General features: G+C 32.5%; 1 long non-coding RNA gene and 1 pseudogene across 2 annotated transcripts; both read right to left on the bottom strand.

Moving 5' to 3' along the window:
• Nucleotides 1-1,435: 1,435 nt before the first annotated feature.
• LOC146949468 (uncharacterized) lies at nucleotides 1,436-3,427 on the bottom strand. Of its 2 annotated transcripts, XR_015025413.1 has the most exons (3): nucleotides 2,940-3,173; nucleotides 2,501-2,845; nucleotides 1,436-1,714 (listed from the first exon to the last, which is right to left on the bottom strand). It is a non-coding gene; the product is annotated as an uncharacterized LOC146949468 (long non-coding RNA). The 2 variants fall into 2 exon arrangements; XR_015025414.1 differs by lacking the exon at nucleotides 1,436-1,714 and having other exon boundaries at nucleotides 2,697-2,845; nucleotides 2,940-3,427.
• An 8,291-nt stretch (nucleotides 3,428-11,718) lies between these two features.
• LOC146949469 (adenylate isopentenyltransferase 5, chloroplastic pseudogene) lies at nucleotides 11,719-12,633 on the bottom strand (annotated as a pseudogene).
• Nucleotides 12,634-14,195: the final 1,562 nt, after the last annotated feature.

Consider the following 14,195-nt stretch of genomic DNA (forward strand, 5'->3'; position numbering starts at 1 on the left):
ACAATTATTTTGAAACAGAAAGAATATTTTATTAAATACAAGCGGAAAGACGGGCACTATCGTGACCGTCTGTCCGCTCTTTCTACTGCGCTAACGCATGTGATTATTTATTTTTTTTGAGGGAAACGCATGTGATTATTTTATTATGTTTGTTTGTATAATTTTGATTAAAATTTTTAAATATTAATGGAAATTATTGATATATTGATTTATAAACAAAATATTGTCAAGGCATATAACAAAATTATTTTTGAACTCAACATATTTTAGTTTGCCTGCATATAAAATTAAGATAAAATAATAATTATTTATTGTTTATTCCAACAGTAATTAGTAACATCATAACATAAATGTATAAATGACATGTTATGTAAAAGAAACATTGATATGATTGCGATAAAAGAATATCTTTAAAAATTACATTTTTCTTAAAGTCTCCATTTATGAGCAATGGCATTCATAATGGTATTGAAAACAACCATTTGGTCATGATTTAACTTCTCAATAGATTTGATGTCTTCGTTGGGAATTTGGGCTAATAACTCCTCCTGAATAACTCTTGGAACTGGATTATCTTCATTTATTTCTACTGGTAATTCTGGAAGATCATAATTCGTGATATCTTTACCATGTTGCTTCAAGAGTATTGGATCGAATTGGTTTAAGAGTCCTTGTGGGTTTGTTCTTCCTTTACTTGCTTATCTTTATTGTTTTGATTATGCTTGTGGTGTTGTTCTACACTAAGTCTTAGGATTATTTTGTTGTTGTTATTGCTTGAGGTTACTTTTACCCATTGATTACTACTTCCTTTGCTCCACACATCTTTGTTTCATTGGTGTGGTTTTGTTCAAATTCACAACAGAAACAAAGAAATATTAAGGCTTAGGTACCCATACTTTCATGGGTGCTTTAGGGTTAGTTTTAGAGGACTTATCTTGTTTCAGAGCTTTAGGCTTAAAAGCTTTTGGTTTTGAGTAAGCTATAGGCTTTTCAACAGCTTTAGACTTTGCAACAGCTTTAGGATTATAGAAGCTTTAGGCTTTGAATAGGATTACATCTGTTTTCCATCTTTGAAACAGTTAGAACATGTAGTCTACTTTAGTTTTTCAAGAATGTGAACATTTTCAACATGTTTACTTTATGAATAACCATTGCCTTCTCAATTGTTCCCACTGACACCGTAAATTATAGAAGCCATGCATATTGCTTCTCTCAATGCCATTAATAAGAAATTCTTGAAGAGCAATTTCATGCTTATCAGAGTGTTTCTGTGCATCAGAACACCGAGCTTCTTCAAGAATCTGATTACGTATTCCGAGATATATCAATTTCTAAGTCCAAACATTTAGCTTTAACAAGTAATTTATATTTTTTTTTTTTGAAGAACTTTAAAATTCTTGATTTACTCTCATAGTTGCTAATTAGGTCTTTAACAACGTGATTAACTATTCACAGGTAATTTCAGCAAATACCTCATCATCATCTTATGCATCCACATATGAGAGTCTGCATAAGAAGATGTTGATGTTATCAGAACCATATTTGCTTCCTCTACATAAGAGTCATCATCTTGATCTTCCCATACTGCCATGGGACTTTTCTTGACTTTGTTCTTGAAATCCTCCTTCTTTGAACTATCCTTCTTAGGCGTGTCCTTCTAAGGGTCAGGACAGTAAGTAACAAAGTGTCCAGACTTCTTGCAGTGGAAGCAAACCTTTGAAAAATATGATTCACCAGTAGGTCAACACCCTCAAGTTTTACAATAACCCAACAGTCAACCACCTCTGTTATACATTTTTTAATCTTTTTCTACACATCATTAACAAATTCACTTATAAGCTTTATAAGGTTCACTTATTTATTATCGATCAATTTACACTTGTCAAATCCTTAGACATTAGGTTATAAGGTTCACTTATTTATTTAGCAGTAGCAGCAACAACTATTTTAATTTGTTTAACATTATCTAGTAGCAACAAATTCAATGATTTATTTTCATTATGAAGGTTTTCTCAAAATTGTGCGATTTATTTAGAAGATATTGATTCTCAATTCATCCAACTCTTGTAAGGAAAAGTTTCTCCTACCATGTAAATTATGAAGATAGAAGATAGAAATTTCTCCTACCATTCTCCTCTAACCCTTTCAACCCTTTCCGTTTGTGCCTCACTGGCAAATGACCCACTCATCCTATAAAACCTCACTTCCGGCGAAAAAGGACGCCGGCGTGATGGCATGAGACAGTCGCCGCTTTTCTATCTCTATCTCTCTCATTCTTTTTTTTTCTTTTTTTTGTAGGCAATTGTTGATCCATTTTATCAAACAATTTTTTTTAATGGCAAACTAATAAAAATATAATAAAAAGAAATCGAAGTTTGTACAAACAACGCATGTCTCTAGGTATCAAATCTAAAGAACACCTACACACCTACATCCAAAAAGAAAGCAACACCAAAAAGGAAACTCTTATCAAACAATTAATCAACCAAACTAGACACACCTTTTCCACCGAATTGTGAGGAAACTCTTCTTTGCTCAATCTAAAGTTAGATGGATCCACATGCTTCGTAGAAGTATTTATAATACGCTTTAGGATGTGTCAAGAAAATTGAATGGTTAAAGCAATATATACTGAAATGAGAATCATAAAGGTTACAAAATGATGGAGTGTAAATAAAATTATATAGGCTTAAAAGTAAGATATAATTTTCAATTTAACTATATATAGGTTGGCAGATACATTGATGATTAGTACAAATTGGTTTGAGTAATTTCAATGGAATGGTACACAAAGAAGAAGGACAATTAAAGTCAGTATTACAAGGTATAATTTCTTCTCTTTCTCCTGCAATGTAAAATAAAAAGAGAAAAATGTAAATTAGAGGGAAGCTATATAAGGCAAATAAGAAAATCTGAAAGTGATGAGAAAAAGCACTTACCAGCTTCTGCATTGCATACAACCAAAAATATGAAAATCATGATAAGCATAACATAAACATACTTGAGAATTTCATACATATTTTTTTCTTCTCTTTTCCATATCACAAGCATTGTATTTTCCATAATGAATTATTTTAGCACTTAAGGATTTGGAAGGAAACCTTGAAAAAACTAGTGTTATTATCAAAAGTCTTTTAGGTGCATCCATGTATCATGCTTGTCTCTTCAGACAATTCAAGTAAGGGTCTAACATAAATATTATGTATCAACCTTTCATTGCATTCTATTTCTTTTATAACCATTCGTGATACATAGGGAGAAAATCTCAAAACAATAATACAATTGTATTGAACGATAACAAGGTTAATTGTAGGAATAATGAAAAAAGAGTTAGGATCAAATGAAACGTTGGTGTGAAACTAAACTTTGACACCAAATCCTAATCATTCGTTGTAATTCAATCAAAGGCCAGAAATGATTTGGTAAGTAAATGTGCTCTCTATTCCCTATTTTGGAATAGCAATACAAATCTTTATATTCATTACCAAATCACACTTGACAAAAACTACCTCTATATTGAATCCCATTAATTAATATTTACATTACATTGCTCTTTCTTAGTAGAAACTCATTGATTTTTTATTTTTTATAATACGAAATTGTTGGTGTAATATGTTGTAATTAAACATGAAAATATTATTATGTTGTTACTTGTGTCATGTGTTTACATCATGTAGTTTTATTTAATGGATAATATATGTTTACCCTGTAATATTAGCGGTTTTTGGTTTGCATTCTGTAAAAAAAAAATTATTTAGATTCCAACCCTGTAAATTGAAGATTCTTTGATTTTAGACCTTCATGAATTTTGACCGTACAAAATCGATGATATGATAGATGGGTAAACTGAAATTCGCTCATATCTCTCATCAAAAGATGCTTTTCGATAATATCTATTTAGCATAGTCCCAGCAAATCCGAGAGAACATTCCAATATTTGTCCTACATTCATTCGTGAGGGTACCCCTAATGGGTCGAAGACTATATCAATGGGTCTTCCATCTTGCAACTAAGACAGAAATCTTTGAAATGATACTTTATTTCCATGTCTCCCGGCCACTTTATAACTTTTCATGTCTGTGTGTGTGAATCGTTTATGGATTATAGCTAGAACCTGCTTTTTTTTAATTCATCTCACATCAATAACTCGGCCCCTATAACCTATAGGTAGTTTTAGACAAAGTTTCCTTTGAGGTCGATACCTGAATCCAAAGTATAGCTCGTAATAATCTAACTTCTGAAGCATATGAGGATTCTTTCTCCATTGGAGGTGTTAATTTACCCACTAAAATATCCCCCATTTCTACCGAAGATCCCATAATCACAATTCCATTTTTGTCTAAATTTCGGGGTAAATGGGCTTCTAGATGTGGAATTTTATTAGTGATTCTTTAAATAATAAAATTTTGGAGTAAATTTTGACGGTACAAAATCGATAATATGACAGAGGGTAAACTGAAATTCGCTCAAATTACAGGGGGCAAAAGTATCACAAATTTTGAAATTTGACGTCATGAAGGTCCAAAACCGAAGAATCTTCAAATTACAGGATTGCAATCTAAACAAATTTTTTTACAAAGGGGTAAATCAAAAACCGCTAATATTACAGGGGTAAACATATATTAAAATAGTTTTTTTAACGAATTATAATGAAAAAGTTGTAAAGCATACGACATGCAATGAAGAAGCAGCTCTTGGTGTAGTAATTAACAAGATTGTAAAAACTATTATGACAAAAAATTGAGAAAAGAATCATTGACTCAAAATGGATCATTGTATTTAAAACAAAAAATTCAAATAAATAAATATTAATTTTTTTTAACTAGCCAAAATGAATTATATTACTAAAACAAGAGTGATTCACTTCTCATAAGGCGTACAAAAAGAGAATCACCAAAGTATGTTACAAAGTCACCGGTGCCTAATCAGGAGAGCGCCACCAAAAACAAAATAGTAACGAAGAAATAATTTAAACAAAAACACCCATACATGAAAGAGGGTGACGCCACCACTCATGATAGCCAAAAGCGAATGTAACCAAATTAGCCTTCAACCACAAGAAGGAATTAAGCTTAACTTTGTCAAGAATGTTTTAAGGATCGGATGCCATATTTTTGAAAACCCGGTTGTTCCATTCCTTCCAAATAACCCAGACATACGCCAGCCAAATAACCTTGAAGAATAAATGAGAAGATCGCGACATACCCGCCAAATTAGTTGACTGAATAAAATGGTCGTGAAGCACACCGAAAGAAACCGAAGAAATCAAAGCCACTGCTAGACAAGGGACCAAACGCTACAAAGGTATCGCAGCCTAAGAAAAGATGATCTGCCATTTCCATAGAGCCACATCCTCCCACACACATGTTGTCTTCTGGTTGAAGAACACGTAGTCGCACCAGGTTGTCTTTGGTTGGGATTCTATTATGGAGAAGGCGCCACGCGAACAAGGAAACATTTAAAGGAACTTTCTTGTGCCAAACATTATCAACGAGACCCCTATCCAAAGGCTCATCCTCGGCCGTGAGAAATAGATACGCCCCACGCACGGAATAGCCATGGATAGGATCTAGCAGCCACTTTCATTTATCATGAATATGATCCTGCAAAAAAATGTTATGTAACAAAGCAGATTACTCCCTTCCTCTTCCCATACTAGTAAGCGTCTCCTCCACACCCGCGCACTTCCCCCTACCTCCCACCCTAACCTCGCCATTTCCGCCACCGAACTCCCTTTATTTACGGCCAAAATAAAAAGCCGACGGAATTTGACCCCAAAAGGAATTTCACCCACCCAGTTATCAGTCAAGAAGTAGGTAATATGGCCATCTCCGACTACCCGACAAGTATAATCATCAAACCAACCCCCCCCCCCCCCAACCCCCCCACACCAAGAATGGCAAACATCATCCTCCACCACACCAAACTTTCACGTTCACCCTCCTTCATCTGACCACCTACCTCGTCGTATCTAGCCTTTAACACTTGATACCATAACCCCTCCTTATCAACAAGCATCCTCCAACACCACTTCCCCAAAAAACACAAATTAAATTCTCCTAACGCCTAACCCTCCCTCCTCCTTTCGTAAGCAAATAGAGTCCCAATTGACCCACAAAATTTTCCTAAACTCCTCACCATCCCCCCAAAAAATCATTTAAAAATAGATTCAATAGAAGAAATTATACCTACGGGAGCCTTGGAGAAGGAAAGAAAGTAAACCGGAAGAGAGGACATGACAGACTTAAGCAGAATCAGGTGACTTCCCAATGAAAAAACTTATTATTACACCCCGACAGGAGAGCGACAATACGATCAATCATAGGTTTCCATAAGCTGAGACGTCGAACATCCCCACTGATAGGCAGCCCCAAATACACAAAAGGAATAGTGACCGTTCTACAATTCTTAACCATAGCAGCTTCAGTCAACCAGGTATCAGCAACATTAACACCTGTTAGCATACTCTTGTGAAAGTTAACCTTCAGCCCAGAGACTGCTTCAAATAAGAGAAACAACGCCTGCATAGATCTCACATTAGACCACCTTCCCTAATAATCAAAGTGTCATCCGCAAACTGGAGATGAGATAATTGCACCCCATCCTGACGGCCAACATGGCTCCCACTGAAAAGGCCTACGCCCACCAAAGATGTCATCAGCACATTAAACCCCTCAGCCACCAGAAGAAATATAAAAGGAGAGAAAGGGTCTCCTTGTCAAAGCCCCCTATCCTTAGGAAACTCCTTCGTATGACAACCATTCACTAAAAGTGATGCCATTGTTGTTCCTACACATTCAGATATCCACTTCCTCCATAGGGTTAAAAAATTCATTTTGGCCATAACCGCATCTAGATAATGTAAATCCACTGAATCGTAGGCCTTTTTGAAATCAACTTTGAACAAGAGAATTTCTTTATGAAAATGTCGGGTTTCATCATATGCATCATTAGAAATAAGAATACCATCTAATATTTGCTTCCCTTTAACAAACGTCGACTGAGATTCTGATATGACACTTCCAACGACAAGTTGAAGCATGTTAGCAAGAACCTTCACCAACACCTTATACATACATCCCATTAAAGAAATTGGGTTGAAATCATTAAGATGTTGAGGACTATCCACTTTCGGAATCATAGCAATAAACATTGAATTAACCCCCTTTGTCAATTTCCCATTGTGATGAAATTTCGTAAAAAATCTCACAAAATCATCCTTCATGTCTTGCCAAATTCTTTAATAAATCCAAAACTAATGCCATCCAGACCCGGGCTCTTGAAACTATCGCAATCCCATACTCCCTACTTCGCCTCCTTCAAGGAAAATGGACGAATTAAATTCCTTGACTCAACGTTAGACAACTTGGTGAAATTTAGTTCCACCACCCTCGGTTGCTCAACACCAAGAGATTTGAAATGATTAGAAAAATGGTGAAAAAAACCATTCTGATGTTTTAGACACCGTCAGCTTGAACCCCATCAATATATACCAACTGAATAGCATTGCGGCGTCGCCTGTTAGACATAATACCAAGGAAGAATTTTGAATTAGCAACGCCTTCTTGTAACCAGTTCATCCTCGCCTTCAGCCCACTCTTACTAGACTGCATACAAGCTAATGAGTGCAAACTCGTAGATAATTCATGAAACTCCGTCACCTTATCCTCCAAAAGCGTGAATTCTTCCCCTTTAGTGTTGAGGGCAGAAAAATTAATCAAATGGGATGTAATGAAGCTTAAGGGGATTCAAGAAAAATTGGAAGAATTGTGGATTAGATTCTAATTGGGTAGATGAACATTTATTTATTTGTTGAATCAATTTAATTCAAATCTTTTATTCAGTTATTTTATTATATTAATTCTATTTTTATATGTAAAAGTTTTAATGCCTTTCAAAGCCCTAGGGAGTGTGGCATACTTAGGAAATCAAATTGAACATAGAAACAGGGGATGCAGACAATATGCTTAAGGCGTTATCCCTAATCATTTTTTAACGTTGCATTACAAGCTTTATTCTTTCCCTTTGGTAAGGTAGACGACATAAGGTTGTCTGTTTGTAAAACTACTAAGGTAGGAAAGGGTAGGTGATGTACTTCTAAGATTCATAAATGAAGTTAGAGCCTTTAATTAGATGGCAAATTAGGAATACCAATTCTTTTATGTTTCAATTACGTCTGAGAGAGTAATACCCCACTATAACAAGCTTGCATAGGATTGACGACCCTACACCGGTAGAGTGCGTATAACCTTATCGTGATCAGTAGGTGCAACTTGATAGTAGGAGGGACGTAATAATCCTACGAAGTCATCACTTAAATAAAACCCTTATCTCATAACTAATATTTACTAGTCTTTAAACGAACAATGAAATATAGGGGATTCGAAGAATCCTAAACACCGCTAAGTTCTGCAATCATAACTATTACTAAAAACTCAATTATTTTGCACAATCAAATCAAACTTGCAAACTCCCCCCAATTTACTTGCTTTTACTTTATTTATTTGCTTTTTATTTTTATTTTGATAAGCTTAGCTAGTTTCTTAGTTGGAACGACAAACCATGTCGAGACAATCTTACTTATCATTTTATTACTTGAAAACAGTTAGGTGCAGTTGTCAAATTTAGTCATCAAGTTTTTGCCACCGTTGCAGGGGACTGTTGATATTTTCGAAGAGGTAGTTCACTTTACATGTTAATTTAATTATTTAGTAGTTTAATTTTTATTTTCTAGTTTTTACTAACAGTAGAATAAAGTTTTTCTTAGAGTCCATTTGTTTCTTTTATTTTTTCGATTTTTCCTATTACTATTAAGACTAACATTTTTCTTTTATATTCCGATTTTTTTTACGTAGTAGGATTAGTATTTTTATTAGTAGTTGTTATTTTAGGAGTAATCTTTATTTTCTAAAATTCTCTTAAGTCTTTTAGGATTAGGATTAGGACTTATAAGTTAATTTAACTCTTTTTAGATTAGGGTAATTTTAATCTCTTAGTTTTTATTGTTTGAGAGATTTAATCTCTTAGTATATAGATAAGGTTAATATAATTAGGTTTGGAACTAGAATTATATGATATCTTTAATTAGCAAGACTCTGTCGAATTTTTAATTAACAATTTACTAAAACAATATATCAATACTTCTGCATAATTTTTTTTTTTTTTTTAAGGAATACTTCTGCATGAGAAGTGACCTGAGCGCAAAAGAAGAAGATCCTAGTGAGGAGAAGACCCTAGCAACGAAGAGGGACCTATTGAAGATGAAGAAACTCGTATCATCATGATAAGCTCAGATGAAGAAGATTCGAAAGAAGAAAGGAACAAGCAAGAAGAAAGGGAAAACTTTCAACAAAATCCATGCTGGAACAAAATCCATGCTGCATGAAACTACTGCCGCCTCTCACGAGGATGAAAGATCAACCAATCAAAAAGAAATGTGTATTTACATTCACCTTCGATTTGGATTGCATTTCAATGTTTGAAAAAATTCCCTTATATATTAATGTTACTTATATATTTATTTATAAAAAAAGTTTAGTTTTTGGGTTTACATGATAATTTTTACTTTCTTTAAAAAAAAAAGGTAATTTCTATAGTACACGTATAATGCGCTTGATATGCTAAAAAAATATGTACTTGACATAACAACATAAAACATAACAATACAACACAAGACAAAACAACATAAAACAAACTATTTTGTGGACAAAAATTATTTTGGTATTTTAGACAACTTGTACTTGAGACAAAGGCTATGTTGTGCTTTAGTGAGTGGAATAAATTTCATTTTTTGTCATGTCCCTTTTGCCTTCAGTTGAGTTGTTTTGTTATGTCCTTTATTTTTTAACATATCAAACACACATTTAGATATTTAATATGTACCCGTACATATTTAGTATTTTATTTAATAATTAAAAGAGTTTTTTTTCATATTATTTTATATCATTTACAATTATACAATAACTAAATATCATTTACTTCCCTAAAAAAAAAACTAAATATCATTCACCAAAATATTTGTGAAATAAAATTTATTTTATTTGAAAGGAATTTCTTTGAATTTTTATTACTGATACTAGTGAATGTTTAATATTTTTGAAGATAAAATATAAAAAAATTAGTATGATTCTATAAACAATGAAATAATGTTTTTTCTTATGAAATGATAATTTTAAAGTATAAAAATTGACAAATAACATTTTATTTCATGAAAATTGTCGGTAATTTATTGATTTAAAAAACAAGAGTACGAGTGCATTTTAATTTGTGAGTGTACCATATATTGAAGCTCCTGTTAATCTTATAAGTCTTGTTGTTTGAAATAATTGACGCAAAAGTTAACGTTATTCATTACAAGATGAAAAATAACAAACAAGACGGAAAATTACAAATCAGGTATATAGTTCATAATAAAAAAAAGCATCTTTTAATTTTGTGTAAGAATTCAACTAATTTTATAATTTATCTTATATTTTGTATTATCAATTACAAAAAGACAACAACATCCTTAAAACCCAACCCACCTTGTAATCAAAAAAAAAAAACCCAACCCACCTTAAAATTATTCCCACGAGAAAATAATACAACAAATTTTTATTTTTATTTTAAGGGTAAGACAACAAAGTTCCTCTTAGCACGAAAACTAATTCTTGTTTTAAGGGTAAGACAACAAAGTTCCTCTTAACAACATAAAACATAACAGTACAACACAAGACAAAACAACGTAAAAAAACTATTTTGTGGACAAAAATTATTTTGGTATTTTAGACAACTTATACTTGAGACAAAGGCTATGTTGTGCTTTAGTGAGTGGAATAAATTTCATTTTTTGTCATGTCCCTTGCCTTCAGTTGAGTTGTTTTGTTATGTCCTTTATTTTTTAACATATCAAACACACATTTAGATATTTAATATGTACCCGTACATATTTAGTATTTTATTTAATAATTAAAAGAGTTTTTTTTCATATTATTTTATGTCATTTACAATTATACAATAACTAAATATCATTTACTTCCCTAAAAAAAACTAAATATCATTCACCAAAATATTTGTGAAATAAAATTTATTTTATTCGAAAGGAATTTCTTTGAATTTTTATTACTGATACTAGTGAATGTTTAATATTTTTGAAGATAAAATATAAAAAATTTAGTATGATTCTTTTTTTTGATACAATTTAGTATGATTCTATAAACAATGAAATAATGTTTTTTCTTATGAAATGATATTTTTTAAAGTATAAAAATTGACAAATAACATTTTATTTCATGAAAATTGTCGGAAATTTATTGATTTAAAAAACAAGAGTACGAGTGCATTTTAATTTGTGAGTGTACCATATATTGAAGCTCCTGTTAATCTTATAAGTCTTGTTGTTTGAAATAATTGACGCAAAAGTTAATGTTATTCGTTACAAGATGAAAAATAACAAACAAGACGGAAAATTACAAATCAGGTATATAGTTCATAATAAAAAAAACATCTTTTAATTTTGTGTAAGAATTCAACTAATTTTACATTTTATCTTATTTTTTGTATTATCAATTACAAAAAGACAACAACATCCTTAAAACCCAACCCACCTTAAAATTATTCCCACGAGAAAATAATACAACAAATTTTTATTTTTATTTTAAGGGGAAGACAACAAAGTTCCTCTTAGCACAAAAACTAATTCTTTTATTTTTATTTTTATCTAATTTTTTCCCCTATGTTTCAAACACCATTGGGTGCATGTTTCCCACTTTCATTTGAATATTTTTCATAATCAAATCCATGAGTCGTCTCCTCTAGGAATCTCTTCACTATCTCCTTGCTTGGTTTAATCACAATCTCTTGATGCAAATGTTTATAATCTTCTCCCCTTAAAAGGGCCTCAAAGACTTCCGTAGAATCAATTTTATACACCATCGATCCAAGCATAGGAGCCATGTTCTGGATCTTCGTGAGTTGATTTTTAGCTAGTATGCAAGTGTTGTGTTTGGTTTCTTCAATAGCTTCCTTCAGTATCCTTTCCTTTATAGCATCATCAATGCCACTTTTCTTTTGAATCGCAAAAAAAGAATCAAGCTCAGGAACCCCAATAGCCCTTCTAATTCCCTTTGTGTTGTCTGCCCCAGGTACAAAATATTCTCGAATCTCATCAACCATCCCAGCCGCAACCATTTCATCAACTCTTTTTCCTACATATTGAAACAGAGTAGGCAAAGACACGTCTACCCAAATGAAACAACAATCATATTTTGAAAGAAATGCAATTGCTGGGTCCTCAACTAATTTTTTTAGATAAGAATTGGACCCTCCTACAATAATAGGTAGGTGTCCATTGCCAATTATTAGATCTAGGGATTCAAGAACGTGCTTGCAGAAATCATTCATAGTAAAATCATATTCAGGATCATCGATGATGCCTAACATATGATGCGGAATCGAGCAACGGTCAGATTCCGGTACCTTATTTGTGACAATATCAAGACCCTTATAGACTTGAATCTTATCCGAGTTTATGATTTCAGCGGGGTAATAAGTACCCAAGTTGATGGAAAGTTTAGTTTTCCCAGTTCCTGTTGCACCCAATATGAACAAAACCTTGTTCTTCTTTTCAGCTAGGGTTGAGGTAGTGAAAGCCATGATATTTTTTGGATGAAAAATCTGAAGAAGAAAAAAAGCAACACATAAAAAATAATAAAATTAGTAATAAGTAAATTTGAACTAATTTAAATTGAAAATGCATTATTCCTAGCTATCTTCTTAGTAAGGGAGTATGCTATACCAAGAAGAAGGTTGATTGAAACTCTGTATTAGAGTTAGAATTTGTTTGTGAATAATGTGTGAGTAAACTTACAGTTTTTTTTCTTTTGTGAGGAGAAAAGTGAACTCAACTATGTGCTATATATTTTTCTCAAGGAAACCATGCAATATCTTATAATATAGCATTGGTAGTAACTGTTATTAACTTAAATAATATTTAGTCTTTCTCAAGTGATAAGATAGGAAAAAAAATAAAAAACAAATATTTTTTTATTTTTGGTCAAATTGAAAAATTTATTGTTATGAGGGTAACTATTAAATATTAATTAATATTGCAGTCAAAAATATTTAAATAATAATATAATTACCTACTATAAATGTGAATATAACCTTATAACATATTATTTAATAAAAATAGTAAGAAATTTATGAGTAAGAAGTATATAATTGTCTTTAATTCAGTCAATGGTCATACAACCTTTTTTTAATTTATTATTTTCTAGCCATCTTTTTCCTTTTGAACAATTTTTTTTAGCTATCTTGTCAATAAGGGTGTGAATAATTTCAAGAAGAGGGGTTGTCGAATCTCTGTTGTCACATTAATAATTTTGTTCGTAAATAAATAATATGTAAATTAATTTATTATTTTATTTGAGATGAGTGAACTCAATTGTTGTATATCTTTTATGTTTTACACTTGAATTTATTTTTGAGTAAAAAGCATAAAAATGTTTGGTCATATTATCTTATAGGCTTGTACAAAATACGACTAGGTCTTACATTTCATCCCAACAATAATGCATTGGGCCAGGTCTGACCCGATGAAAAGAAAATAAATAAAGGAATGACAAGGACATAACTGAAACATGGACTGAGTTTAGGTTACACCTCGGGTGACTCGTCCCGTCCCAATAAAATTTGACGACGATCCTCCTGGACCTAGGAAAATGGTTTTTTTGGGTAGAGATTTGTTGTATAGTGGGATCGAGCTTGTCGTCGTCCGTTGTGGTCTTTCATGAGTCCTTCTCCACTGAAGGAGGGTGGTGTACGTACCTTCACGTTCTTAGACGTTTAAGTCAGTGAGGGCTTAAGAGAGTGCTGCTAAAATATGATAAAAGTAATCTTGGGGTAACCTTCTATTTTGGGAGACCCTTGATGGTTTTATCTGATACTTGCTAAATGCGATCTCGGACCCCCTTGAGGCATAGGCCGTTGAGAATCCTCTGTGTGGGGACCGAGTTCAGGTTACCCATCGGGTTCCTCGTCACATCCCAATTTAATTAGGGGACTAATCCTCCTAGACCTAGGAAAACAATTTTGTTGAGTTGAGATGTGTTGTGTAGAGGGATTGAGCTTGTCGTCGTCCATTGTGGTCCTTCATAAGTCCTTCTCCATTGAACTATATATATGGAATTATTGCGTCAAGTTCTTTTCCCTTGTCT

Source organism: Medicago sativa, chromosome 2 (genome assembly GCF_051527215.1).
Source record: "Medicago sativa cultivar Bolivia chromosome 2, Bolivia_mono, whole genome shotgun sequence".
Lineage (NCBI taxonomy): Eukaryota > Viridiplantae > Streptophyta > Magnoliopsida > Fabales > Fabaceae > Medicago > Medicago sativa.